The 26335-nt window shown below is 48.0% G+C and overlaps 1 protein-coding gene across 11 annotated transcripts in view; it reads left to right on the top strand.

The window, feature by feature from the left end:
- Window positions 1–202: 202 nt before the first annotated feature.
- The window catches only part of ATP2B2 (ATPase plasma membrane Ca2+ transporting 2), a 384493-nt gene continuing 358360 nt past the window's right edge, over window positions 203–26335 (top strand). For 7 of the 11 annotated variants that reach the window (XM_027042618.2, XM_027042617.2, XM_027042623.2 and 4 more), the window contains exon 1: window positions 204–363. The gene's annotated coding sequence lies outside the window, so the exon portion shown is untranslated. Of the gene's footprint in view, window positions 364–26335 lie in introns of all 11 variants that reach the window. The other 4 variants (XM_053218944.1, XM_027042626.2, XM_027042629.2 and 1 more) reach the window with 1 other exon arrangement.

Here is a 26335-nt window from a genome sequence, read left to right on the forward strand (position 1 = left end):
TGCGCGTGCTGGAGGGCGCGGGCGGGACGGCGCGCTCTGGGTCCCGCGGGGCGCTTTCCGTGCGGAGTTTGGGGAGGGCCGAGGGGGAGCGCGCGGGGGAGGAGGGAGCGGGGAGGGGAGGGAGGAAGGGAGGGAGGCGGGCAGAGCGCAGTGCAGCGGTGGCAGAGGCGGCGGCGGAGGGAGGGAGGCAGGCGGGCGGCGGCGGCGGCGGGGCCGCGGGGCGAGGCAAGCGCGGGGCAGCCGCGGCAGAGGAGCCGCAGCCGCAGCGGGGCCGGGCCGGGCCGGGCGCGCACCAGTGGCGGCGGCAGCGGCAGCGGCAGCGGCAGCGGCAGCAGCAGCATCTCGCTCGCGGAGCCGGCGCAGGTGAGGCAGGGGCGGCCGGGCCCGGGGCTCTGGGCCTCCTCCCCTCTCCTTCGGTCTGTGTCTCCCTCCCAGCCGGCTTTCTTTCCATACGTGCTTGGCCCCGGGAACCCCCGGCGGGCCAGAGTCCGAGCTGAAGCCGAGCGCGTCCAGGGTCCCCTCGCTTCGCGGAGGCAGGCGCCTTGTCAGCAGTGACCTTGAGCGGGCACCGAGCGGCGGGCGGGGCGGGCCGGGGTGGGCGCCTGCGGACCCGGCGCCTGCGGGCGCTGGGAGGGGGCGCACCGTGCGCCTGCCGCGCGCAAACTTTCCGGGCTCGGAACAGCCCCGGAGCTGGGGGAGTCCAGAGCGCTAGAACCTCCCCCCCCACCCCGTTCCTCCTACTCAGCTGGCTCTGACTTCTCCGCCTGGCTTTCCCCCAGTATTGGGGTGCCCCCTTTCTCCAGGCCCCATTTCCTGCAGGCTGGGGAAATGACCAGAGCTATGGACGTTGACCCTGGGCTGGGGGCTACTACCCTTCCCAAAGGCGGTTTCTATCCGAGCTTCTGAGAGCAGAAGTGCAAAAGGACCCTCCACCAGGCGCTGTCTGCAGCTCTCTCCTCGCATTTTTCTGGCATCCCTCACCCTTCCCACAGCTCTTCTCCAAGCAGACGCGCGGCTGGTACCCCACCTGGTGACACGAGAGCTCCGAAGCCCCACACTCAGTTGGGCTCTCGGATCCGCCGCTTGATTTTTCAGCCCAGCTGCAAGGGCTCCTTCAGGAAATGGGTGGAGAAGGTATCCCCCAGCCAGGCTCCCATGGTGAATCAATATGTTCTTGGACACCTGGACTCAGCCAGGCTCCCTGGTCACCCCGAAACCCTGTGATTTCAGAGGAGGAGATGTCCTGGAAATCGAGTATATCCTAGCCTCCTAGAACGTTAGCCTTGGAAAAAGGAAGTGAGGCTCAGAGAGGGTGAGCGGGGCCCAAGGTCACACAGCCCGACTAGGGGGAACAGGAACTGGGCTTTCTTATATTGGGTTGAGGAGGGATGGAGAAGACTCCTTTCTGTTTTCTACCCTCACCTGCCAAGGGATCTGAGCTCTGGGACACTGTCTTACTAGCTGTGTGACCTCTGGCAAGTCATTTCCCCACTCTGACTCACTTTCATGTGTAAAATGGGAGTAGCTTCTTCATAGGGCTGTTCTCATGGCTGAGTTAATGCTCTTGAAGTTCTTATCATGTCTAATGCGTAGTCTGTATCCAAATGTTTTTGGCTGCCAACATGTGAAATTTCCTTTCTGAGCCTAGAAAGGCAGAAAGCATTCCGATTCTCTTCCTTCTGCTCCTCTCACCTGGAGTTTCCTGTCTTCTCCCCTGTGGCTAGGTCAGCAGCTGGTAGGCAGCACCTGCTGGAAGCTTGAGCACCTGTACTTTATATACAGTGTCTGATGGAGGCAAGGGTCTCAGCACCCTCAAGAGCCCACTGGACTTACTGATCAGGCTAACCTAGGTTGTGGTCTCCTGCTGGTACATGGGGGAAACCAATCCCCAGTTTCTAGCCGGAAAATGAAAACAGGGCCCTGCTGCAGCCCCAGGAAGAGACACCCCCTCTCCGAAGTGTGATGGGAAGCGTCATATCCACCTCGTCCTCCATCTGACCCAATCTTCGCCCCTACCCCTGTGAGATGTCGTTTGTTTCCCCAGGATGTGCTATTGGCAACAGATTGGAGGGAGTGCGTTCGTTTGTTCATTCATTCATTCATTCACTCACTCACTCACTCACTCACTCACTCACTCACCAAGCCTTGATTCATGCCTTCTCTGGGTCAGGAGGTGCTTGGAAATGCAGAGAAATCAGCCATATTAGCTCTTATGAACCTCCTGCCAGGTGCCAGGCACTTGCTAGGCATGGGAGACACATTCATTCATTTGATAAATTTGTATTAAGTACTTAATATGTGCTAAGCACTGTTCATGTGGCAGGGACACACTGGTAAATAAAATAGACCTGGTCCTAACTGTCATAGGTGGCATGTGATTTGTCACCCAAACGGAAACACTTTTGAAAAGGGGAGAGGGCATTAATAATAGCTCCAGGACCACAGGCATAAACCAGGACTGACCAGCCGCATGGCCATTCTGTGACCCCATGTTTATACACTAGTGTTCAGAGAAAACAGTTAATATTTTTTGAGCTTGCTTTTTGCCAGTCTCCGTGCTAAGCACTTTCAGGTTATCATCTGATTTAATCCTCACAGTGCTGTGAGGCTGGTGTTACTGTGTGCATGCAGCTGGTTAGCATTGGAGCTGGGACCTCTTCTGCTACTAAACTGCTGGACTACACCACCTCTTTGGAGGTGGGTGAGCCCCAGGGCACGCTTTCCCCTCTGAAAGAAGTGAACAGACAACTGTTAGGCAGGAGCACAAATGCTGGAATAGATGTGCCGTGGGGGTAGACGGAGGTCGAGATTCTGCCTGGAAATGTCAGAGGCAGCTTCCCAGAGGAGAGGACCTTTGAGCTGGACCTTGAAACATGAGTTAGGATTTTGACAGACTGTGCAAGTTGGGGGGGAGGGCAGTCCAAGCCCAGGTCGCTCAGGCTCGGAGGTGTGGGGTGTGTGCACCGTTTGAGGCTACTACCCCAAAATAGGTCTGGATCCAACTGTGGCAGGACACTGAGTTAGGTCTGAAATGTGGCAGCCAGCGAAGATGAAGTCCAGGAGTGTCGTGCTGTGGCACACGATGAGCTCTGCATTTTAGATGGTTGCTCTGAAGATGTGACTTTTCTGGAGGTGGGGAGCAGAGAGAATTTGCCATACTGGATTTCCCTTTGACAAGAAATTCCCTTAACCCGATCTATACTGTAGATTGCCTGCAAGGTCAGGAAACTCGTTTTGTTACATAGAATCACTGCAGAAGAAATTTACCAGCTTCTGTAGCATTAAAAAGTTCTCAGCGAGCAAAGTGATTGTGGACAAGAGAAATATTAACCTACTTAAAGGAGGTGGTTTTTAGTCACATCATTTGCCAAAAAAGGAATATGCTTATTACAAGCTATAAGTTCAATCTTTTCTATTTGTTTAATCAAATCCAAAAAGCTTCAACTTCCTCCGCTCTCCCTTGTTCTCCATGTCATTTCTGTCACCATATAAATCGGAGGGTAATAAAACACTATTTCTTTAGTAATGTCTTATTTCTTAGACTTTTCATTAATTCATACTGGCCTCCTTTCCTCCCTTCACAATGAAGCAGAATTATTAAAGCTTTATGGTTTCTAAAAATTTGAATCCATTAGTGGAGTACAAAAAAGGGGGGGGGCTCAGTATTGAGGCTTTGAAATTGGAAAATCAGGCTAGAGAGATTTGAGAAGCAGAAGGGAACCAGATGCCAGGTTGGGAAGGAGGAAAGAACAGGGCCAGCTCCATGGGCACATGACTTATGCTGTCACGCAGGGTCCTATGTTGAGAAGGGCCCTGCACTTGATTTAATGCTTTGGGGTCACCATATTGAAATTCTTGATAATTTTTTAACAGGGGCCCCACATTTAAAAACATTTTTTAGGTTTATTTATTTATTTGGGGGGGGGGAGCAGAGAGAGAGGAAGCAGAATCTGAAGCAGGTTCCAGGCTTCATGCTGTCAGCACAGAGCCCAACATGGAGCCCAAACCGCAAAATCATGACCCAAGCCGAAGTCAGACGCTCAACCGACTGAGCCACCCAGGCACCCCTGTCCTTGTTTTTAAATACAGGTTTTATTATAGTTCAGGTATGTCGAGGCCAATAGATCAGAAGACAACTGCCATTGAAAAACAGCTCATCCCAGCTCCCAAGAGGAGGGACCACACCATGCCACAGGGGAAACACCAGGTTCGGTCAGCAGGCAGAGGGGGTCGGGAGGAAGACGTGGATAGGAGACTTCATTGTGGTTTCCCTGGGAGGGAATAGGCCAGGCAGGATAAACAGGTTTAGGCTTGGCGCTGGGGCATGGGGGCTGTCCCTAGTTGTCTAGTACATGGCCCTGGGATGATGAGGGCAGAGGGACAGTGCCCTAGAGTGCCAGGGCTCCACACAAGGGGTGTTGAGGAGAACGGGAGGCTGCACATGCTTTCCCTGCCCCTTTCTGCCTGTCTTCATCCCAGCACGTCAAAGAACTTTAAAGCCAGGATAATGTCTAATGCGAAAACCCCTTGAGGATTTTCTGGGCCGACTCCTTGATTTTACAGAAAAAGTGAAAAAAATAGGCCCAGAGAGGGAAAGTGACTTCTTCAAGATCACACAGCATATTAAAGGGGCTGAACTAGACCTAGAATTCATGTCTCCTGCTACTTAAACCACTACTTGGTGTGTGTGTGTGTGTGTGTGTGTGTGTGTGTGTGTGTGTTCTTTTCTAGAGCAGAGTTATGTATAAGGCAGATGCACCAGACTATGAATACTTTAAGGTCTGAGTTCCTGTCTCATTTAATGTCATATCCCCAGTGTGTCTAGAACAAAGTAGGTGCTCAATACATGATTATCATATCCATTTCCTAGGATTGCCCTGACAAATTACCACAAACTGGGATGCTTAAAACCAACAGACATTTAGTCTCTCTCAGGTCTGGAGCCTAGTAGTCCAAAATGAAGGCATTGGCAGGGCCGCACTCCATCTGAAACCTGTAGGGAAGAATCCCTCCTCACCTCTTCCTAGCTTCTGATGGTCACCAGCCATCTTTGCTGTTCCTTAGCTTGTAGCTACATCACTCCAATTTCTGCCTCTGTCTTTACATGGCTGTCTTCCCTCTGTCTATGTCTCTGTTTCCAAATCTTTCCGTCCTTATAGGGACAGTGGTCATGTTGCAATAGGGCCCACCGTCATCAAGTATGACCTCATCTAAAGTTGATTACATCTGCAAAGACCCTATTTCTAAATAAGGTCACATTCACAGGTACCAGGGATCAGGACCCCAACATATCTCTTGGGAGGACACAATTCTATGCACAACAACAATGAACCAAGGAGGGAATGAATGGTTATGATTTCCAGTAAGAATGAGCTCCCCTTTCCCCCAAAGTTAACACGGGTACTGAGGAATCAAAAAGAGAAAACAACAGCAGCTGTTCAGTCCACATTTAGAGAGAAAACGATCCAAGTGCACACAAGAGCAGCTACTATTTGAGCCAGCCTGCTGAGCTTACACTCCTGGCTCCATCACTTTCTGATCGCATCTATGTGATCTTGGGTGAGTGCCTTCAGCAACCTCTATTTCCTCATATGCAAAGCAGAATACTAACAGCACCCACCTGATGGGTACTTCTGTGAAGAATGACAAGAATTAAGACAAGTAAAGTTCTTGCAACAGCGCCTGGCACACAGTAGGCACTTTCTTGATGGCTGGTGGTGATCGCGACCATCATCGTCATCTTGTAATGTACAGAGAACTTTTCGCAGATCTGTGTATCTTTCCATCTTCATAGCAAACCTATAATAAGGCTCGATAAATATCAGCTTCCTTTCACCATGAGGTAGTTACTCATTGATGAAGCCACCTCTCAAACCCAGCCCCCGTGTTTCTAGTTCAAGCTGGCCTCACCACATGGCGCCTGCTGGTGTGGAGATGTTTCTAACAGAACCTTCCTGGTGTCATGGGGCCAGGATGTCAGAGAGCAGTGATGTGTTAGGCCCTGGTGAGGGGGGAGGTGAGGGACGGGGGCAGTACCCAAAGGCCTCTATCCCAGTGTCTGTCGCCCAACTGTGACTACACTTTCCAGAAGGTGGGGCTAACTGGGTCTTTTTTATTTTTTACTTTGCATCCTCAGGCCCTGGCACATAGTAGATGGTTAATAAATGTGTGTTGGATGAATGGCTTTGTTATATAACACAGATAGTCACTGCTCCCCCACACCCAGCTGACAACAACGACAAAGGCCTGGGATGAGGGCATCTTGCCCAAGCAGTGACTCCTGTCCATGAAAACTCACAGGTGGGCCGTCAGTGTGTGAGCAACTTGCAAAATATGCTTCTGATGCTGTGCGAAGAAACGACCTGTTGAGGTGAACATCCAGGGGTCATAACATAGCCCTGGGTGCATCAGGGGAGGGGGTGTAAAGAGGGTCCAACATGTACGCGGGATATAAGAGGCATGGTGTGCAATAAACTGGCATTGGGCAGAGATACCACCTCGAATGGACTCTCCCAAACGTTGTCATCAAGAGTCGATAAGAACATGAAGCCAGGAGAGTGCTCTCTCAGCAAATCCGTGCAAAGGGCAACTGGCTGAATTCTGAAATACCTGAATGTTTGTATTGGCATTGATTCACAGTTGACTGTTTGTTCAGTAGTGTAACGATGGTTAAGAGTGCCCAGGAACAAATTCTGGACAGACCTCTTACAAGCTGTGTGACGTTTGGGCAAGTGGCTTAACTTCTCTGTGCCTTAGTTCCCCCAGCTGGAGAAGAAGGAAAAGAAAAGTAGTGCATAGGATTGTTTTAAGAATTAAGATTTATACGGGTGCCTGGGTGACTCAGTCGGTTAAGTGTCTGACTCTTGATCTCGGCTCAGGTCACGATCTCACCGGTTCGTGAGTCAGAGCCCTGCACTGGGCTGCGCATGCTCAGTGCAGAGCCTGCTGGGGATTCTCTCTACCCCCCTCTTTCTCTGTGCTTCTCCGACTGGTGTGCTCTCTCTCTCTCAGAATAAATAAACTTAAAAAAATTTTTCAAAAGAATTAAGATTTTTAGAGTGTTTAGCAAAGAGCCTAGATCATAAATATCTCCCTCCCTTGCCCTCTTCATTTTCCCCCTCTTTTTCTGCTCCCTCTTCTTTTTCATAATTTGGCTAGTTAACAGTGAAAAAGAAATATTTCCATGTCTTTACTCTCTAGGCACATAATAAATTAAACTTCCTTGCCTGTTTTGATATTAGTTATAATTGTGTGTCTTGCTTTGGCCAATGAATTTTGGGAAGTGATGTGTGTCATTTCTGGATGGAAGCTCTACTAAGCAGCACACTGTTGGCCACTTTCTCTTTTCATCCCTCGGCAATTGAGGCAGCATGGAGATGTAGCCTCCTTAGTCTGATTCCTGAGTGAGAATGCTGCAGAGCAGAGCCCCAAGCCAACCCATAACAGGCACGTGGCATCAGTGAGATTTGCATTTAGCCCTGGCACTTTGGGCTTATTTGTTACTGCAGCATAACCTGGCCCATCCTGACTGCTACAGGTAGGGAATGAGTTGAAATAATCACTATTTGTTTAGAGATATTTTTGAGTCTTTTAATCCCTTCAAGTGTGATGCTAAATTTTTAGGGTTTGGAGGTGTTGTGGGTGAGAACTGTGCCTTATGAGGTGACCACCAGTCTCCTTCACATGGCATATGTGGGCCTCTCCAATTTCACCCTGGCCTTATCTGTCTCCACATGTGCTCTATGCTCTTCCTGACAAGTTCCCAGGATCCTTGCAATGAGCTGTGTGCTTGTACATCTCCAGGTCCTTGCTCATGCTCTGCCTAAAACGGGGCATCCCCCAGAACATCATGTCACTCGATAAGTGGCCGGGTGGAGTGTGACAAGTGCACGGGAGGAGAGGGAGACATCGGGCTTGTTCTGCAAGGCATAGAAGGCAGCATTAGGACTAAGAGGGAGCTTCTTGTTCAGTGTGAGAGAACTCTCGAGCCACTTGAGCTCGGCCTGGAATAATAGTGAGCTCACCGCACTAGAAGATGTCCAAGCAGGGGTGCCATGGAGAAGGTTCCAGGTTAGCAGAAAACTCTAATCCTATCACACATGACTTTAGGGGAGATTGCCCAAAGAAGGTGGATCTTAGCTTCAGTTCTGTCTGTTTTTTCCCCTTTCAAAATAAAAATAGCTCTGACCCCTGGATTGTAGACATGTTACATAATGATTATAGAAAATGCAAATGATACTGAAAAGCATAAAGAAGAAAGTAAAACATAAATAAAATTCCATTAAAAAGAGCTAGCCTCCATTAACATTTTGTCAAATGTCTTCCCAGACATTTCTCTACGAGTGATGAGTAAATAGATAGTAGGTTTTTTTTGGGTACCTATCTCTCAGTCAATAATAGAATAGGGGCATCTTTTATAAGTGGCTCTGTCATCATTTATTTAATGGATCCCTTCCTGATGGGCACTCAGGCTGTGTCCAGAATTTTGCTATTATAGGGAGCACCGTGATGAACATTCTGGTGGGTGGACCCCTGGGCATACGTCCGGGCATCTCCTGAGGATGAATTCCTGAATGGAGTCACTGATTTAGGCAAAACTGTTTGGAACGAAACAAGAGAAGAGGACTGTGGTGTGGTCAGAGAAATCCTTGCTAGCTTAAGGGCAGCCGGCAAGGGGCTAAAGAAGAGATGAAAGGGAGATTGTAGCGGGGCCGGAAATGTGGAGGGAATGGGCAGGTTGAGAGGAGCCATTCCCCAGGCAAAGACCAAACACAGATGGCAGCTGTGATTTATGTAGGGCCGGACAATTACAAGCACTTTCACGCGCACAGTCCCATTCGAGCCTCACCACCGTTTTTCGAGGAACGTCTCTGTCCCCATTTTACAGAGGAGCAAAGTGAGGCCCTCAGAGGCTGTAGCAAAGGAGGTGTTGTCCTCTTTTATAGTGCGTGGGCCCCTTCACAACTCCAGATCTTTCCTTTGCACACTTCCTGGGCTAGCTCATGCCTCCAGACTTTGCAGATGCCAACTCGTCTGACTGGCCAACTTTTTCTCACCCTTGAAAAGGAAGACTGGTCAAATGTGACTTCTTTGTGAAACTTTTCCTGAGGGCGCCCCACCCACCCCACCCCAGAGCATTAACTATTGTGTATTAACTGTTGAACCAGGGAGTCAGCTTTTGGTTTCAGTGATTTGGGTTCCCTGACTCAACTGACAAACAGTAAGACCCTTTCTTATCTCACATAATCAAAAGCTGTGCAGCTGGGTGATTCGTGGGCTCATCCATGCCAAACAAGGCTATTGTCTGACTTTCTCCTCTGCCATCATCCAACCAGGATGCTTGTCTGAAGCATCCCCTGCAAATGTCACAGTGCCTGGGAGACCAAAGACAGGGGCATCTCTGTGATTCTTTTATCAGGTAGGAATTCTTTCTCAGAAGCCCCCAGCTGACCTCTCGTGTGTCTCATTGGCTGGAATTTGGTCACATGACCATGCCTAAGCCAAGGGAATGGGACCAAAAGCTTAAAAGGGCTAGGACTCAGCTCTGAGTCAGCTGGGGGCACAGTCAGGGCTCCGCCAGCCAGGGAGGAGGAGGGAATAGCCACTGGGGAGGCGGTCCCCAGAGTCTGCCCAACGGTGTGCTCACTCTCCAGACTCCCCTGCTAGGCTAGGAGCTGTGACAGGACAGGGGATTGGGGTTTATTCCTTCCTGTGTCCTAATGAATGAATGACAGGAATCAGTAGATGTTTCTGGAGACACCATCAAACCGTGAGGTTTTAGGATTGTCTGTGCACCAACAGTGCCAACGCTTGGTCGACTCGGGGCATGGGTTCGGTATTTCGAAAAGTATAGGAATAGCTTTGCCCTCCAAGATACTGTGGAGTGGTTGTGGAGAAGACACTAGAACCTAAAACAGATGTGGACTTAGGGCCTGTACTCTGACATGGACTGGACATGCCGTGGGAGGAAAATGCTTTCATAGGTGCCCTGAGAAATAGGATGAGGCCCATTAGGGACCAGATACCATGAAGGGCAGAGGTGGGTAGTGGAGAAAAACACCTGTGGACCCAGAGAGTGGATGTGAGTGTGATGGATGTAAGGCAGTGAAGGCACCAAGTAGGCCTTAAGGGAACTCATTCTTGAAGACCTACTATGTGTGGGACATTGTACTGGACTTATTTTGCCTTATCTTTCCTGTGCCTCTATGAAGTGGCTCGTTCTCACCCCATCTTGTAGCTGGGGAAGCTAAGGCTCGGAGGGGAAGGGTGCTCGCCCAACAAAACAGAGCCAGGAAACGGTGAAGTTTGCCTGAGAAAACAAATCCGTTCTGAAAAGCTGGCTCCCTCCTGCAGAGGGGCTGTGAGAACCAAAGGGAGCCCACCAAAGACCAGTGGGCACTGGAGGGAATGGGAAAGGGGAGCCTGGCAACTGACTGGAGGGCCTAGAAAAGGCTTGGTGCAGTGAAAATGCAGGCAACCACCCCAACAGGAGAGGTATTTATAACAGGATGCAGGGCAGGCTTGAGGAGCCACAGTCTTGGCATTAAACCTGATAACAAATCTTTGATATGCCAATTAATATCTGTGACCTTGGGCAGGTCACCTCACCTCTCTATACCTCAATTTATCCACCTATAAAATGATGTGTGCGCCCAGTACCTGGCATATAATAAGAATGTAATAAATGGAGCTATTCTAATGATCAGTATTGTTGTTGCTGTTGTTTAGAACTTGGCAGGTAAGTAACCAGAGTTAGAGGTGACTCCTGGTGTGGGGTTCCTGGGTTCTAGTTCTGTGTTGGTCACTACATCCACATTTGATTTTGGCTTAATCTGTCCAATCGTCCTGGCTCTCCAGAGTTTCTTTTTTTTTTTTTTTTTTTAATGTTCATTTATTTTTGAGAGAGCATGTGTCCGGGAGGGTCAGAGAGAGGGAGACGCAGAATCTGAAGCGGGCTCCCGGCTCTGAGCTGTTAGCACAGAGCCTGATGTGGGGCTCGAACCCATGAGCTGTGAGATCATGACCTGAGCCAAAGCTGGACACCCGACTGACTGAGCCACCCAGGCGCTCCATCCAGGGTTCATCTGTAAACTAAGGAGGTGGTGCTGGTTGATTTCTAGCCTCCTCCCTTATTCTAAACTCTGTACTTGCGTGAAGTGGAAGGGGGAGGCCGCAGTGACACGCGGGATCAGAACAGAGTGAGGCGGTGTCCCGGACTGACTTTGGACTGGAGAAGCAAAGGAAGGGAGGGGCAGAGGTTAGAAGGAAAGGCAAGGAGGAACCAGAGGCCAGGCAGTCAGGAAAGACGAGGCAGGTGTGCAAACCCTGGGCTGGGTGATTTGGAGGTGGGTGCAGAGGTGAACAGCTAAAACCAAACGAGGCAGAAGTGCATTGAGAACAGCTGCACCCAACACCCGCCTTCCTCGTGGGAGAATCAGAGGGACAGGAATCAATCATAGCTCTTCCTGCTGCTTAATACCTGGGGGCAGGGCTTTGAAGAGTGTGTGTTCAAAGAGTAAGATTGAATTTCTCCAAAGTTTGCAGGAACACTGCAATTATGCCTGAGAACACGTCTGTGAAATCCCCTTGAAATCTATTTTTAGGCACAAGGTTTTATAACCAGAGGCAGAAATTGAGTGGAAGTGTGTGGGAGGCTGACCCTGGACAGTTTCCATGTTTGAGAAGAGGGGAAAGAGTATTTTTATCCGCAAACACCCTGTCTCGTAGGGTGAGGCTGGGGAGGATGCTTCTTTGCCACTTTGGGTTTCTCACCCACTACCATGTGAAGATGGGAGCTGTCTTTGACAGAAGTTGTTAACGTTCCTTACTCGGAGTGGGTGGCCGAGGGCCGCGGATTGAGTGGGGGAACTTGTCTGGGACTTTTGTATATTGGAACAGAGATATATGAGACTTAATTTGCCAGAGACGCCTTACCCATACGGTGCGGTCGTCACAGAGCCCTGGGGGCTTTGTGCGGTGGAGACTTCTCTCTTGCATGGCCGTTTCAGTTAGCTGTTCCTACATAACAAACTGCCCCACACTCGGTGTCTTAAAGCAGTAGATTCATACTATTGCTGGAAAATCTGCAGGACACCGGATGGTTCTTCTGGTCCTGGCTGTGTTTCCTCACACGTGTATGATCTGCCACTGGTTAGATAGGTGACTCTGTTGATCGTGGTAGGCTCTCTCACAAGTTGGGCTGTTGGCTGACTCTGGGCTGGCGTAGGGATAGCTCATCCCTCCTCCACGCGGTGTCTCATAATCCAGGAACTCTCCTGGGTCTGTTCATGTGGCTCACATGTGTCAGGGCTACAAGAGACAGAGAGCAGAAGCTCTCAAGGACTCTTGAGATCTAAGCCCAGAATTGGCCCAGTCTCCCCTCTATCGCACTCTGTTGGCCAAAGCAAGTCACAAGGTGACCCCAAATTCAAGGAGTGGGGAAATAAGATGGCATCTCTTGAAGGCAGAGGCATCTTTTGATACAGTCAGGCTTTTTAAAAAATGTTTATTTATTTGAGAGAGAAAGAGAGAGAGAGAGAGAGAGAGAGAGAGAAAAGGGTGTGAATGGGGGAGGGGCAGAGAGAGAGAGAGGGAGACACAGAATTAGAAGCAGGCTCCAAGCTCCATGATGTCAGCACAGAGCCCGATGCAGGGCTCCAACTCACGAACTGTGAGATCATGACCTGAGCCGAAGTCAGACACTCAACCGACTGAGCCCAGGCACCCCCATACAGGCAGGCTTTTAGTTGGGGCCCTTGATGCCCTCAATTTGCACAACCATCGGCATTAGTGTTGGCCTCCAGAGCTGTCACAGTGGGTGACCCTCCCTCCTAAAGTCTTCCTGGCACCCAGGATTCCCTCACTGTGCAAAGAGTTTTCCACAAGAGTCTTATCTATGGAATCAGAAAAATGTATCCCCCCCCCCACCCCCGCCAAACAAGGAGAGATCAATTTTCACTTGTGAGACTAGCAGGAATTAAAATGTTTGATGTTGTGCAGTATTGGTGAGAACGTGGGAGAAATAGATGCCGTCGACACTGCTGAGCAGAGTTTCCGTGCCGCAGTCCACGGAGGGGACAATTCTGCAGTACCTCTTAGAATTAAAACTATGTGTAAGGGTTACATATGCGGTAGTATGACCATGTCGTGGAATACTACTCAGCAGGAAAAGGGAATGAACTGTCGATACGCCCAACCACCTGGATGAACGTGAAGGAGTGAAAAAGCTTACATACCACATGATTCCATTTAGGTGACATTAGTGAAATGGCATGGAGACAGGGCACCAGTTAGAGGTTGTCAGGAGTTAGGGATGAGGAGAGCCGCACGTGGCCATAAAGAGGGAGAAGGAGAGGGTCTTATGGTGATGGTGCAGTTGAGTATCCTGGTGGCGGTGGTGTTTACATAGCGGTACACGTCATAAAATTGCATAGAGCTACACGTGCACGTATGCACACGCATGCACACGAGTGCCTTTACAACTGGTGCGACCTGAACAAGCTCTGTGGATTGTACCAGTACCCGTTTCTTGCTTTTGATATTGTGTAGGATGCTGACTTTGGGGGAGGCTGGGGTGACTGCGTCCTCCCTGTACATTTCCTTGCAACCTCCCGTGAATCTGCAATCATTTCCAAATAAAAAGTTAAAAATAAATACCCAGACACCCTGGCCTGGCAAATGCATACAATTGCTAGTGTCTGTCAGAGAGATGTGGTCTTGTGCCCTGGGCGGCTTATGCAGATGGCCACTGGCACTGTTTGATATTGAAGCATTGCAAACAACCCAAATGTATTCTTTCACCTGATAATCATTTGTTGAGTGCCTACTATGTCAAGCACTATGCCAGGCTCTGGGGCTAGAACCATGAACAAAATAGAATGTGGGGTTCACATTCTAGTGATGGTCCCACAACAGGAAGCTGAGTAAATAAACCACAGACTAGCTGCACTGAGGAATTACATGCAACAGAAGCGAAGAACCAAGGTAGATCCATGTCTCTGCCTACTGATAGGGTTCTATTCCCAGAGCATATCACTGGGAAGAAAGAGCAAGAAGCAGAATCAAGCATTTATTTAAAAAAGCATGAAGAGGGGCACCTGGGTGGCTCAGTCACTGAAGCGTCTGACTCTTGGTTTCGGCTCAGGTCATGATCTCACAGCTTCGTGGGTTCAATCCCTGCATCAGGCAGTGTTTGAGCCTGCTCAGGATTCTCTCTCTCTCTGTCCCTCTCCCACTTGCACTGTGTCTGCCTCTCTCAAAATAAATAAATAAACTTAAAAAAAATGGGGTGCCTGGTGGCTCAGTCAGTTAAGCGTCCGACTTCCACTCAGGTCATAATCTTCCGGTTTGTGAGTTTGAGCCTCGCATCGGGCTCTGTGCTGACAGCTCGGAGCCTGGAGCCTGCTTCGGATTCTCTTGTCTCCTCCTCTCTGCCCCTCCCATGCTCATGCTCTGTCTCTCTTTGTCTCTCAATAATAAATAAATGTTAAAAAAAATTTTTTTTAAAAATGAAGAACCACAGTCAAATAAATGCCAAGCTTTCATTCACTCACTTACTCTTTGTTGGTGGTTAAGCCAGCCCAGCTTCCTAGAGTATAAGGACCATGAGGGCAGGGAGTTGTGGCTGTTTTATTCCATGCAGTTTCCCCACCCCAGCACAGGCCTGGCCCTTGGGGGCACTTAGATATCTGTGGAAGGAAAGAGTGAATTGCACCCATTTATGGGTTGGCCAATGACAGCATGAGGTCCATCACAATGATGTGTTAACTTTACCATCACCACCCCCCCCAAGAGAGGGGGGTGGTGTTGATTGAATGCCTTTGACCTTGAGAATGCCACATACTTTCCTTTAAACTTTGTCATCAAGAGCACATTTCCCACCCCACCCCTGAGAAGCCACAGTCATCAGGTCTTAGGTCTTATCTACACTGGTTATTGGATACAGAGTGATTTCACTTTTTTGTGGTTTGTGATACAGCATGTCAGGAGTGCCTGCCTGCATTGTCTCATTTAATCCTTCTATCAGTCCTGTTTGGAAAAAAATGGGTGCTCATGCAATTTCCCTCTGATCTCAGGCCCTAGCCCTTCAGGTAGGTTTTTAGGCACATCATGATGGATTGTATAGAAGTAGAAGAGTCTGTTGTGGGACATATAGAAATTGCCTGGAACCCGCTGAGTACCTTGGGGGGCTGGTATGTGTTCTCTTCCCCCCCCCCACTCAGCCCCTTAGGGAATCCACCATGTGTTCTGGGGTCCACGGGGAAGCTGCCTCTTTCTCAGATGTTGGAGCTTCTACAGCCCGCTGTGTCTCTTCATCTCAGTAACTCCCGTGTGTGACTTAGAACAGAACACAGAACAGACCCTTGGGAACTGTTTGCTGAGTTGATATGAGTTGAGATTTTTTAAAGGCAAGTGCTCAATTTCCAATCACAAGCAACACTTGTACAACACTTAGCTTTTAATGTAAGATAAAAGACTGTGTTCATCTTTAAAGCACATGAGAATTTCTGTGATAGGATAATCTAACCAGCAAGGACCACTAAGACTCAAAGTAGTTCATTCATTCACTCATTCATTCACTCACTAAGTATGTTTGGAGGGCCTGGTTTGAGCCTGTGATTGGTTTGAACCTGGACATGTGGCTTTGACCCATCACCATCATCAGAATAAAGAAGCAGGCATGCGGTTTAGTGTTGCCCAGGAACCTGCATCCTAGGAGTCCACAGCCCACAAATTGCTGTGATGCCTTGCTGTCCCCATCAGACGACCACACACCATCCTTCCAAGTGCTAACCAAGAAGACATAATGTGAAGATGCTCTTAGGGTCACCAAGGGAATCTTTTCAGACTCAGGGATTCTCCCTGGAACCTGGGCATCCAGAAGCTGTGATCATGACCTCGACATCTCCCCTCATCCATTTCCTGCCAGATCCTTGCAAACATTTATTATGCTGCTACAGAAAAGCCTGCAAGGCCAGTTGACTTGTCTGTAGCCAGTGAGCCTCAGCGCCCACAAAGCAGAAATTAATGAATGACGGTTGGAGAGAGAGGCAAGGAATAGGACAGCAGCTATTTTGGGCTCCCTCTGCCAAAGCAGATCCTAATGCCTGCATCTGTGTGTTCACTCTGCCCGCCCTTGGAGCAGAAATCAAAATCACGTTGGCTTGGATTTTGTTTGCTCGCCAACTCTGAGCTCCTCAAGTTTGTATGTCTTGTAAAAATATGCAGATTTTGAATTAATAAAAGGAAAATAGAGCTACTGTGAAAACTGATTCTCACTCTGTTTCTGACTTAGTATGATTCATCCAAACCTTTGCAGAGCCAGCCGACAGAATAGACTAAGGTCAGAAGGCCAGAGTTCAAGTCTTGCCTTTTCCACTTTCTCTCATCAGCCTCTCTAGACTTTTGCTTTCTCAACTATAAAGTAGAGATTGGATGGTAGCACTGTTGGGAATTAAGGAAGTCACTGTATGGAAAAGTTCCCAACACCTGTGACCCCACCATTAATGGCAGACCCCTTATGTATAAAGAAAACCATTACCCCCCCATTCTTCCTAGGAAGACTGTGATCTTGGGGTATCAAGGCTTGGATGTAAGCTGCTGTGTAATCCTAGGGAATTTAACATTTCTGAGTTCATGTACTTGAGGCATGGAAGGATGGAAAAACTCCATCTTTCTGCCTCAGTGTCCATGTCTGGGACAGAGGAATGGAAATATAATATTTATTATCAGATTTTTGCTGAGCACTTCCCAGGTACAGTCACTAGGAAACCATGGGGGCCTCCTGGTGACTTCTGCTGCTGGCCTTTGGTGCGCTGGGCCTGTATCATGGACATGGACTTGTGTTTAGTAAGTTTGTTTTCATGCATAAACCTGAGCACTTGCCCTCCTGCTGTTGACTGTGTCAGGCTCTAGGTAAGGGACAGGTGTGGAGGACTAGGAGAAATCAATGTGAGCTGGATGCTAATAGGATAGGCTGTTGGGGCCTGAGGGCCCTACAGTGCTATCTTGGCTGTGGCCCCAGAGAACCACAGCTGGAGGTGGCCAAGGAGCCCAGGCCCTCTCCTGGCCAGATGGAGCTAATGGTCTGGTCCTCCCACAGCTACTTGGGAATGTGTGGCCTGGAAACCAGCAAGGGGAGAGTAGCTTAACGTGGTGGCCCTGGGATCCCACCTTATGGTATTCATGTCCTAGAATGTTTTCCTTCATGACATGATCCATTATGTGGTTATTTATGAATGGTCCTGTAATGTAGAGATATCCCTATTCTCGTTTTATGGAAGAGACCCTAAGGCTCCAAGAGCTAAGGAGCCTTCTAGAAATCAGAGAGCCAGCAAGTGGCTGTACCAGAACCCCCTGCCAAGGCCTGTGCTACCTCCATTCTTGTTTTAAAAGAAATATTCCCATGTTGACTTGAAAGCATCTGGGTAGGAGGAACTGGAAACCCAGAGTAGGCCTTCATGAAGTACCTTCCACATGGATAAAAATTCAGTAAAGATTCAGTACATACTTGTCGAGCACCTATTACATATCACGCACTGTTCTAGGTATTTGGGACTTGCCAGTGAACAAAGAGTTACTCAATATGTGGTTATGGATTGAATTTTAAAAACTTGATTCAAAAGCTTTTCTAAAACTTGATTCAAAAGCTTTTTCTTCATTCATATCCAGGTGAGAATTATCAGACCGTGACCTTTCCCATAATTAAGTTAAGGATTTTCTTCTAGGAGTAGATTCTGGTGTCCTTCTCTTTCTCTCTGTACACGTGGACCCTGTGTGCAAGTGGGCCGTGGGCCCCATCAGAGCCACCTGTCTGTCTCTGGGGGTGGCTTTGAGAAATGTTGCATGCATCTACCTCACACAATCTAATCATCAAAAAGGAGAGACTGTAAAGTCACTTAACAAATTGAGTGAGTGACTAGAGCAAGTAACAAACTTCAGAAGCCCCAGTGACTGAAGAGTACCTTTTGAAGTTGAGATAAGATGATATATATTGTGTCTATTTATCTCTATCCATCTATCAATCCATTATATATCCATCCATCCATCCATCCATCCATCCATTTCTGCATCCATCTACTAATCCATCTATCCATCCATCCGTCCATCCATCCATCCATCCATCCATTTCTGCATCCATCTGCTAATCCATCCATCCATCCATCCATCCATCTGTCCGTGTATGCATCTGCCCATCATTCTTTCAGTCTATATTGGTATGATGGAGTGCTCAGCAAGTGTCAGCTGTTAAGAGGATGACAGTACATTGTTCCACAGTAACAGTGGCTCACCCTGTGGATTGGATGTTGAGCCTCCTATTGATCTTAAAGGAATCTTGTTCAAGAACCAGGGGTGTACCCTCTTCTGTGTCAATCTCAGAGAGTGAATAAAGTCATAGCTGAGACTTTAGTTCCCTCCCAGTCCCTTTTCTGCTTTGCCCTTTAAAATGAAGACTCATATTCTTTTGACATGAACATAATTGTTGAAGTTTGGCCCCAGAACTTTGTGTGAGGACAGAATCCTTGGTATGTGGGGGGTGGAGGGTGGCAGAGATGGATTGATGTGTGGGGGTGGGTGGTTGGCCCCCCTCCATTCAGTTTTGATCTCTGCCTGGTCTCTGAGACTGGCCTTCCACTCTCTCTAGGATACTCTTCCTTCTGTTTGCCCTACCCTCACTGAGCACCTACTCTGTCGAGCATCTGGGTCCTGCTCACACAAAGCCCACCACTGGGTGGAGGATGTGCAGCAAATACCTTAACAGCAAGGCAGAGTGTGACAAATAAGGCAGGGCACTGATATCCACCAGGCTCTCTCCCTGTGCAGAATACCTCATCTTAGCAGTTTCCCAGCAACTGCATGAGAGTGCTGGTCCACAGCAGGTTCTCTGGTCTGAGGCAAGAAGGGGGACAGTGGGGAGCTTTCCATAAAGCTAAGGGGGAAAGGAGGCCTTTTGTCCTGAGATTGTAACTTTCCTACTCTTTCTGTGTTAAAATGGCCTTTTTTTTTCTATGATGCTGAGGCCAGAAGGACATTTTTTAATGTTTGTATTTGGCAATACTAGATTGATTCACCTAATGGGTTTTTTTTTTCTTTGTTGGATTAGTTGGGTTTGCTTTTTGATTTTACTGGCCCAGGACCTCCATAAGTCTGGGAAATCTTATTTGTCACTGAGTTATCTTATTTGGAAAGGGTTTATATTATTTAACACTAATAAGAATTCTGTGAAATAGACATACTGTTCACACTGCACAGATGAGAAAATTAAAGTGCAAAGAAGTGGCTTCCCCTGAGTTCATAATGGCAAAGGCCAGGCTCAGTCCTAATTCTGGCACCCCAGCCCTGGGCCACTCCAGGGGAAGCTCAGGGTAATGGATCCAGTAGAATCTATTGAGATATGCACTAGATAACTCAAGGTTTTGTTTCTGATCTCGATCTGCAGGAAGGCCCAAGTAACCCCTGTAGGTGAACAGTGCTAACCAATGAGCAGATAGCCTTGGATCTTCAAATCTGATGTTCACACATAGCCCAGTGTAGATCCCCTTTATTAGTCATGGACCTGCCCTCCTTCCCAGCCCCTCCTACCAGGTAATGGCAGCATGAGTACAGCCCAGGTGGCTTCCACCTCTCGGTACGATGAAGGGAAGGACTCTCATGACTCCTTCACTTTGCCTTTTTAAACTGAGGACCACATGGATGCTTTCTGGGCTGCATCCCCTTGTATCATCACTGTATTTCCACCCTCAGTCAAGCCAGGGTTTCCATCTTGATCATCTGACGCCCAGGTTAATGGTCTGTATTTTGGTGAGTAAGCACTTTGCAGATTTTGTAAAATGCCTTTGCTGGTTTGGCCGCTGCTGCTGGCTGTAGGTGGCCTGGCGAGGAATAAATCATGCTGACATGGAGGTCTGTTCGCCTTAATTTTGTCCCCCTCTGAGGGCGGAGTTTCTTTCTCTGGTGGTTCTCTTGGAGGACTCTGGTCATTCGGCACAAACCATCAGGGACAAATCTGTAGTGAAGTGGACTCAGACTGATTTCTGAACAAAATGTTTTCCCTTCTGATCTTGAACAGTAGGAATTTGAGGCAAAGGACATATAGGAAGGTGTTGAAAAGTAAGACATGCCCATTATTCTAAATTTGTGTGTTCAAGGCAACGTGCTGTTGATGGCTGATTCGCTAGTGGCATTTCACCTCTTGGGATTGGGGTGTCCTTCCCAGAGCCAGCCACTGGGGCCCTCTCTGTGGCTGGAGCTCCGCGGAGAATGGCTGACATCTGGCACCAGTGACCAACTCTCATTGTTTTCTGGTACTTTCCATATCTTGTCTTCTGGATATTCCTGATAACTCAAGGCCAATGTGCACTGGCCTCCCTCACAATTGGAGAGACGGAGGCTGGGAAACTAAATAGGAAAAACACCTGATACCTTCCTCACAGGGGTCATGGTGAGAATTTAATGAGTAGATAGGTATGTGATAGGAATAAATATGTGTGTGTGTATGTACACATATATCAGAACAAGTGCTTGACAACTAAGAAGTATTCAATAAATATTGGCAATTGACCATCATTAAGATTTCTTTTTTTTTGTTAATTTTTTTTAATGTTTATTTTTCAGAGAGAGACAGGGCGAGTGGGAGAAGGGCCGAGAGAGAGAGGGAGACACAGAATCTGAAACAGGCTGCAGGCTCTGAGCTGTCAGCACAGAGACTGATGTGGGGCTCGAACTCTGGAACGGTGAGATCATGACCTAGGCCAAAGTCGGTCGCTTAACTGACTGAGCCACCCAGGCACCCCCATTATTAAGACTTCTAAGGCCACATAACTAATAACTGGCAGGTGTCTTGAGTCCCAGTGACCCTTTTAATTCTCATCATTTTGTGACCTAATTCTTTGTTTTTTTACTAAGACTGAAAAGTCTGATTGGAGTGAATTTCCTCTAAAGCTGTTCCCAGAAGACTCTAAAACTAAAGAAAACAGTGTTGGCTTGAAATGCCATTGGAAAAGCATCTTCTATTTCATTCATTTTGGAACTGAGGCACTGAGAGCAATCTTTAGCCCACCAAGATAACAGAAGTCAAAAATCCTTGAATACTTGGGATGCACCACATACTGTGCTAAGCATTTTATGAATTCCCCTATTTAATCCTCACAGCAGCACCTTGAAGGCTTTTGTATCGTTCCCATTTTATTTTGTTTATTTATTTTTTAAAGTGTTTGTTTATTTTTGAGAGAGAGAGACAGAGCATGAGTGAGGGAGGGCCAGAGAGGGAGACCAGGAATACAAAGCAGGCTCCAGGCTCCGAGCTGTCAGCACAGAGTCCGATGCGGGGCCCGAACCCATGAACCGTGAGATCATGACCTGAGCCAAAAGTCAGACGCTCAACCAACCGAGCCACCCAGGTGCCCCATATCGTTCCCACTTTATATGTGAGGAGACTGGGGTGCAGAGGGGTTAATTACTAAACCAAGGCCACCAGTAAGAGGCAGGGCTGATTCTCCAAACCCACACTCTGTATTTGCTATGGCATATGTGTACTAGGAGTTCTGCCATGCAGAAGCCCTTTCTCTCTGCCACCACTCTGGGCCATGCACGATGAATGTCAGCCACATCCTGGCTTCTCTGTGTGCTCTGTGCTTTCAGAAGACAGGGCTCCAGCCCTTTCAGCCATGCCTCTCCAATATTCCAGGCTTCTCTCTGGGCCTCATTCTCTCCAGCCGGAAAACGAATGTATTAGGTGACACTGGCACCACACATCACTCCCACCCCAATGTTCCAGAAGTAGGAGCTCCCATGAATTGCACCTAACTTCCTTTGTTCTCAGTTTTATCTTTGAGAGGACAGAGAAACTACTGTTTAAGAAGTGTTCTCAGGTGGGGTGCCTGGGTGGCTCAGTCGGTTGAGTGTCCGACTTTGGCTCGGGTCATGATATCATGGTTGGGGAGTTCGAGCCTCAAATCAGGCTCTGTCCTGCCAGCTCGGAGCCTGGAGCCTGCTTTGGATTCTGGGTCTGCCTCGCTGTCTGCCCCTCCCCCACTTGTGCCCTATCTCTTTCTGTCTCCCAAAAATTAATAAACATAAAAAAATTTAATAGTTGCCCACGTAAAAAAATAGAGCTGGTTCTATTTTGTTGAGACTCTTGTCACAGATACTCGTGGAGGTTCCAAGATACAGTCCCTGTTCCCACATGACTAACGTTGATTTGAGGAAACCATGTCGAGAGTTTGCCTGATCTCTTGGTCCTTTTCTGTGGAGAATGGTGTGTGCCAGACTGCCTTTGATCAGAGAGGCATTGACCTCTCTTTCTGCTTACACAGAGTTAAGTTCCCATCCCACATGGCTCAAATGGAGGCAACCACGAGCTTCTGGGTCATTGGGAATCAAAAGGGAAGAGAGGAAGCTGAGGGACACAGGCAGGCAGAAGGGACAGATTATGCATTTTACAATTTAGACACGAAAGGACAATGAGTGGCTCATTAAAACAAAATCACCCCTGCTCTAAATGGATCTGTTTGATTAAAAGTTGTCCTTTGGTGTGTTTGGGTAGAAAGTCCAGATGTCCTATAAAAAGAAATTTAGTTTTAGAAATGGGAAGCCTTTGGGCACCTGGGTGGTTCAGCTGGTTAGGCGTACGACTCTTGATCTCAGTTCAGGTCATGATCTCACGGTTCATGAGATCAGGCCCCAGGGCGGGTTCTGCGCTGACAGTGTGGAGCCTACTTGGGATTCTCTCTCTTTCCCTGCCCCTTTTCCGCTTGCATGTGTGTGCTCATTCTCTCTCAAAATAAATAAATAAACTTAAAAAAACAAAAAAAGGAAGAAATAAGAAGCCTCGTGTTGGGGCTTAGAAAACAAATCAGTGAAGAATAGAACTAGAAATTCTAGTTACCAAAGATTTGTCCGTCATAAAGGTTCACACATAGGTCCCCACTGCTGCTACACATGTGTGCGTTCTTGTGTGTGTGTGCTCATGCACATGTCCACCATTAGACCACATGGTACCTTTGTACATGTGATGCCCCCTCTGAGCAGAAGCAGCCCCGGGGCATGCTGTTAGGTAAGCAGACGGGGCTGGACATAAACCCTATTTGTCTTCTTGGTTTCATGTGACCCTGAACACAGGTGAATGTGGCCACACATGTGCACACACTGTCACTCTCCGTCGGGCAGGGAAGGATACCTGTAGCTGAGGTCTGGCAGTCTCACAGTAAAGTGGAGACACCTCAGCTAGAGTCTCCCTGGGATACGCGGCAGCACTTGCTTTCCAAGAGTCATTTCTACAAAACCCACAGCTGTGCTCTGCTTGCTCAGCCACCTTCTTGAAGATAATCTGCTTTGTTCTGTGCCTCTTCACCACCCGTCTGGCCATGGCAAGCACACATCCTGGTCTGACTGCACAGTACAGATTTTAGTCCTTCCATTGGGTACCTGCTTTCACTGGAAAGCAAGCTTTGGTCTTTGCCATTTGTCAAGAATGTCTTTTGATCCTTGCAGCAACCCTGAGGATTAGATGGTAGGGAATTAATACACCCACTTTACAGATGAGAAGATAGGCTCTATGAGAGAAACAGAAGCAGAACGTCATGGGTGATCTGGATTTAGAGTCTGTCCGCTGGTCTTGAGTGATTCTTAGCGTCTGGTAAATTCCTTTGGAAGCGTGAACCTTCATGATCTCTCGGGCTTCCCTTCCCTTTCCCTGCTGACCTCAGCCCCCATGCTGACTGTCTTCCGGGATGAACTCACAACAGCAGAAACACAACCATTGTCTTGATTTTTGTCATTGTCCCAAGTAAAATAGCCATCGAGTCAACAGGGATCACTATTCAACCTGTTGCCACACACTTGATTAGCTTTCATTGCTAGTATGATCCCTGCTGTGGTTATGATTGTCACAAACTTGCTTCTAAGAGCTGGGCCTAGACCTGGACTCAGACATGTTGGATTCTTCTCTTTATAAACTGCCCCCAGAGCCCAGGTTCCATTGCCCCAAATATCCTAAGATGATAAATCTTAGTCCTTATCTTCAATTAGGCAGATAGCATAGCAGTGCCAGGCCCAATGTAGGTAGTAAATCATTGTTGCATGAGACAATTAATTGATGAATCCTTTGAGGGTGGTATTTAATAGAAGTCTTTCAGTTGCCAGTGGCCAAATTGTTAACACAAATTAGTTTAGGCTAAAAATGAATGTATTGACTCACATAACTGCAAAGCACAGGGGTGAGGGCATCAGGCACAGCTGAATCCAGAGGTTCAAATCATACATATAATGAGGGCTCAGTTTTCCTTTCCTCTCTCAGCTCCGCTTCCCGTGTTGGCTTCATTCTCAAGGGATTCTCTCCTCGTGGTAGATCAGATGGCCACCAGCAGTTCTGGGCTGATGTGGTTTTTACAGTCAGTTCACAAACTTATATAAAGAACAGTCTTCTCCCTCCCCTGTACAGAAAGCAAATCTCATGCATGGACTAGGATTGGTCCAGCTTAGGTCATGTGCCTTCCCCTTAGACCAACCGCTGCGGACAGAAGGATGGGCTGCCCTGATTCTCCAGGGGAGGCACAGTGATTGACAGCTTCACCTAAACCCGAAGGGACCGGGAAGAGACCCTTCTGTGATGGCGATTGGGACTTGGCAGACAGTTGATGCTCACTGCAAGGTCAGCGAGGTTTTGAAAAGGGCAAAATGTCAGTGGGACAGTCTAATAGAGATCACAAGTCGAGTGATAAGGCTTTGGGTCAAAATGAGAAATGAAGGAGGGAGACATTTTCTTGGATGATTCACTACCAACCTTGAAAGGGGTGTTGGCAGAGATGTTCTCAGTGGTAGCAGCCCAGAAGGAACCAGCCCTGTGCTCCTCCTGGGGACTGCTTTGATGGGCAGAGAATTTGGGGGTTGGAGTTCATATTATCCAGTCACAGCGTCCCTTCACCCCTCTTTTACGTGAAGAAGTAGGCAGAGACATGCAGTCAGCAAAACTCCTCTTTAACTAACTCTGACACTCATTCCCATCTTCCCAGGAGGTTTTCTATTGTTAATAATTCAGTAGTGCTATCTCACCTTGAGTTCCCAGCCTCAACCTCTTTCTCTGACTCATCCTAGGGATTACAAAAGGTGGTTAAGAGCATATACCCTGTGGCCACACGAACCTGGATTCTAAACCCAGGCCTACCCTTTGTGGATTAGCTTCTCTGAGCCTCAGTTTTCTCATGTATAAAATGGACCCAATGATAGTACCTTCCTGGCAAGGATATTGTGAAGGTCATGCGAGATAATGGAGGTGAAGTGCACACAGCAGGGTCTCACTGGGCATGCGTATGATCATATATTTTGTACCCCCATCTTTTAGGATTATCAGGTTCCACAGACAGAGCTTATGTGTTCACAGCACTTAGTAATTTACAGTCTATACAGTCTATGAACTGTGAACACACAAAGAACAGGTCTGTCTCCCCATTCCAATCCTCATTTCAGCTGCAAGGCTGCTTCCTGCCAGGTGCCCCGTGGTTGTCCTGGCAGAAGACAGTGGGCTCACAAACTGACCCATGAAGCCTTCTACCCTCAGTCCTTCTTTAACCAGGCCAGACTAGATATGGAAGATTCTGGAATTTCTTGTGTTTCTCTTGGGTTTATTTACCTAAAAACCCAACCTGGCCCTGCTTCTGCCCTACTTAGAAGTCCCTATACTGAGAGTCCACAGGGACACTCCCTGCCCCGTCCAGGTCTGTCCTCTTTCTTAAAAAAATTTTTAACATTTATTCCTTTTTGAGAGACAGAGAGAGATAGAGTGCAAGTGGGGGAGGGGCAGAGAGAGAGGGAGATACAGAATCCAAAGCAGGCTCCAGGCTCCTAGCTGTCAGCACGGAGCCCGATGTGGGGCTCAAACTCATGAACCGTGAGATCATGACCTGAGCCGAAGTCGGACACCTAACCAACTGAGCCACTTAGGCATCCCCCAAGTCTGTCCTCTTTATGAACTTTCGTGCAGCTGCTCTGTCTTCCCAGAAAGCTCTCAGGGTTAGAATATTAATTTAAAAGGTACTTACTAAGCATTTCCCATGGTGCTTTGTAAACACTACATCTATGACTTATTTAATCACCACAACAACCCTGCTAGGTAGGTACTGTTGTTATCATTATTTTATAGGCAAAGAAACTGAGGCACAGAGAGGTTAAATAACTTACCTGAGGTCACACAGCCAGTTCGTGAGGAAGCTGGAATTTGAACCCAAGTCTGTCTGCCCCAAAACACATGTTCTTGGCCAGTATCTGTTTCTGAACTTGTCTGATTCGTATGTCCTGTCTTATGTTTTAATTTTGGGGTCCTCCCTACCTTCTGAGGTAA

Source organism: Acinonyx jubatus, chromosome A2, assembly GCF_027475565.1.
Source record: "Acinonyx jubatus isolate Ajub_Pintada_27869175 chromosome A2, VMU_Ajub_asm_v1.0, whole genome shotgun sequence".
In the NCBI taxonomy this organism is placed as follows: domain Eukaryota; kingdom Metazoa; phylum Chordata; class Mammalia; order Carnivora; family Felidae; genus Acinonyx; species Acinonyx jubatus.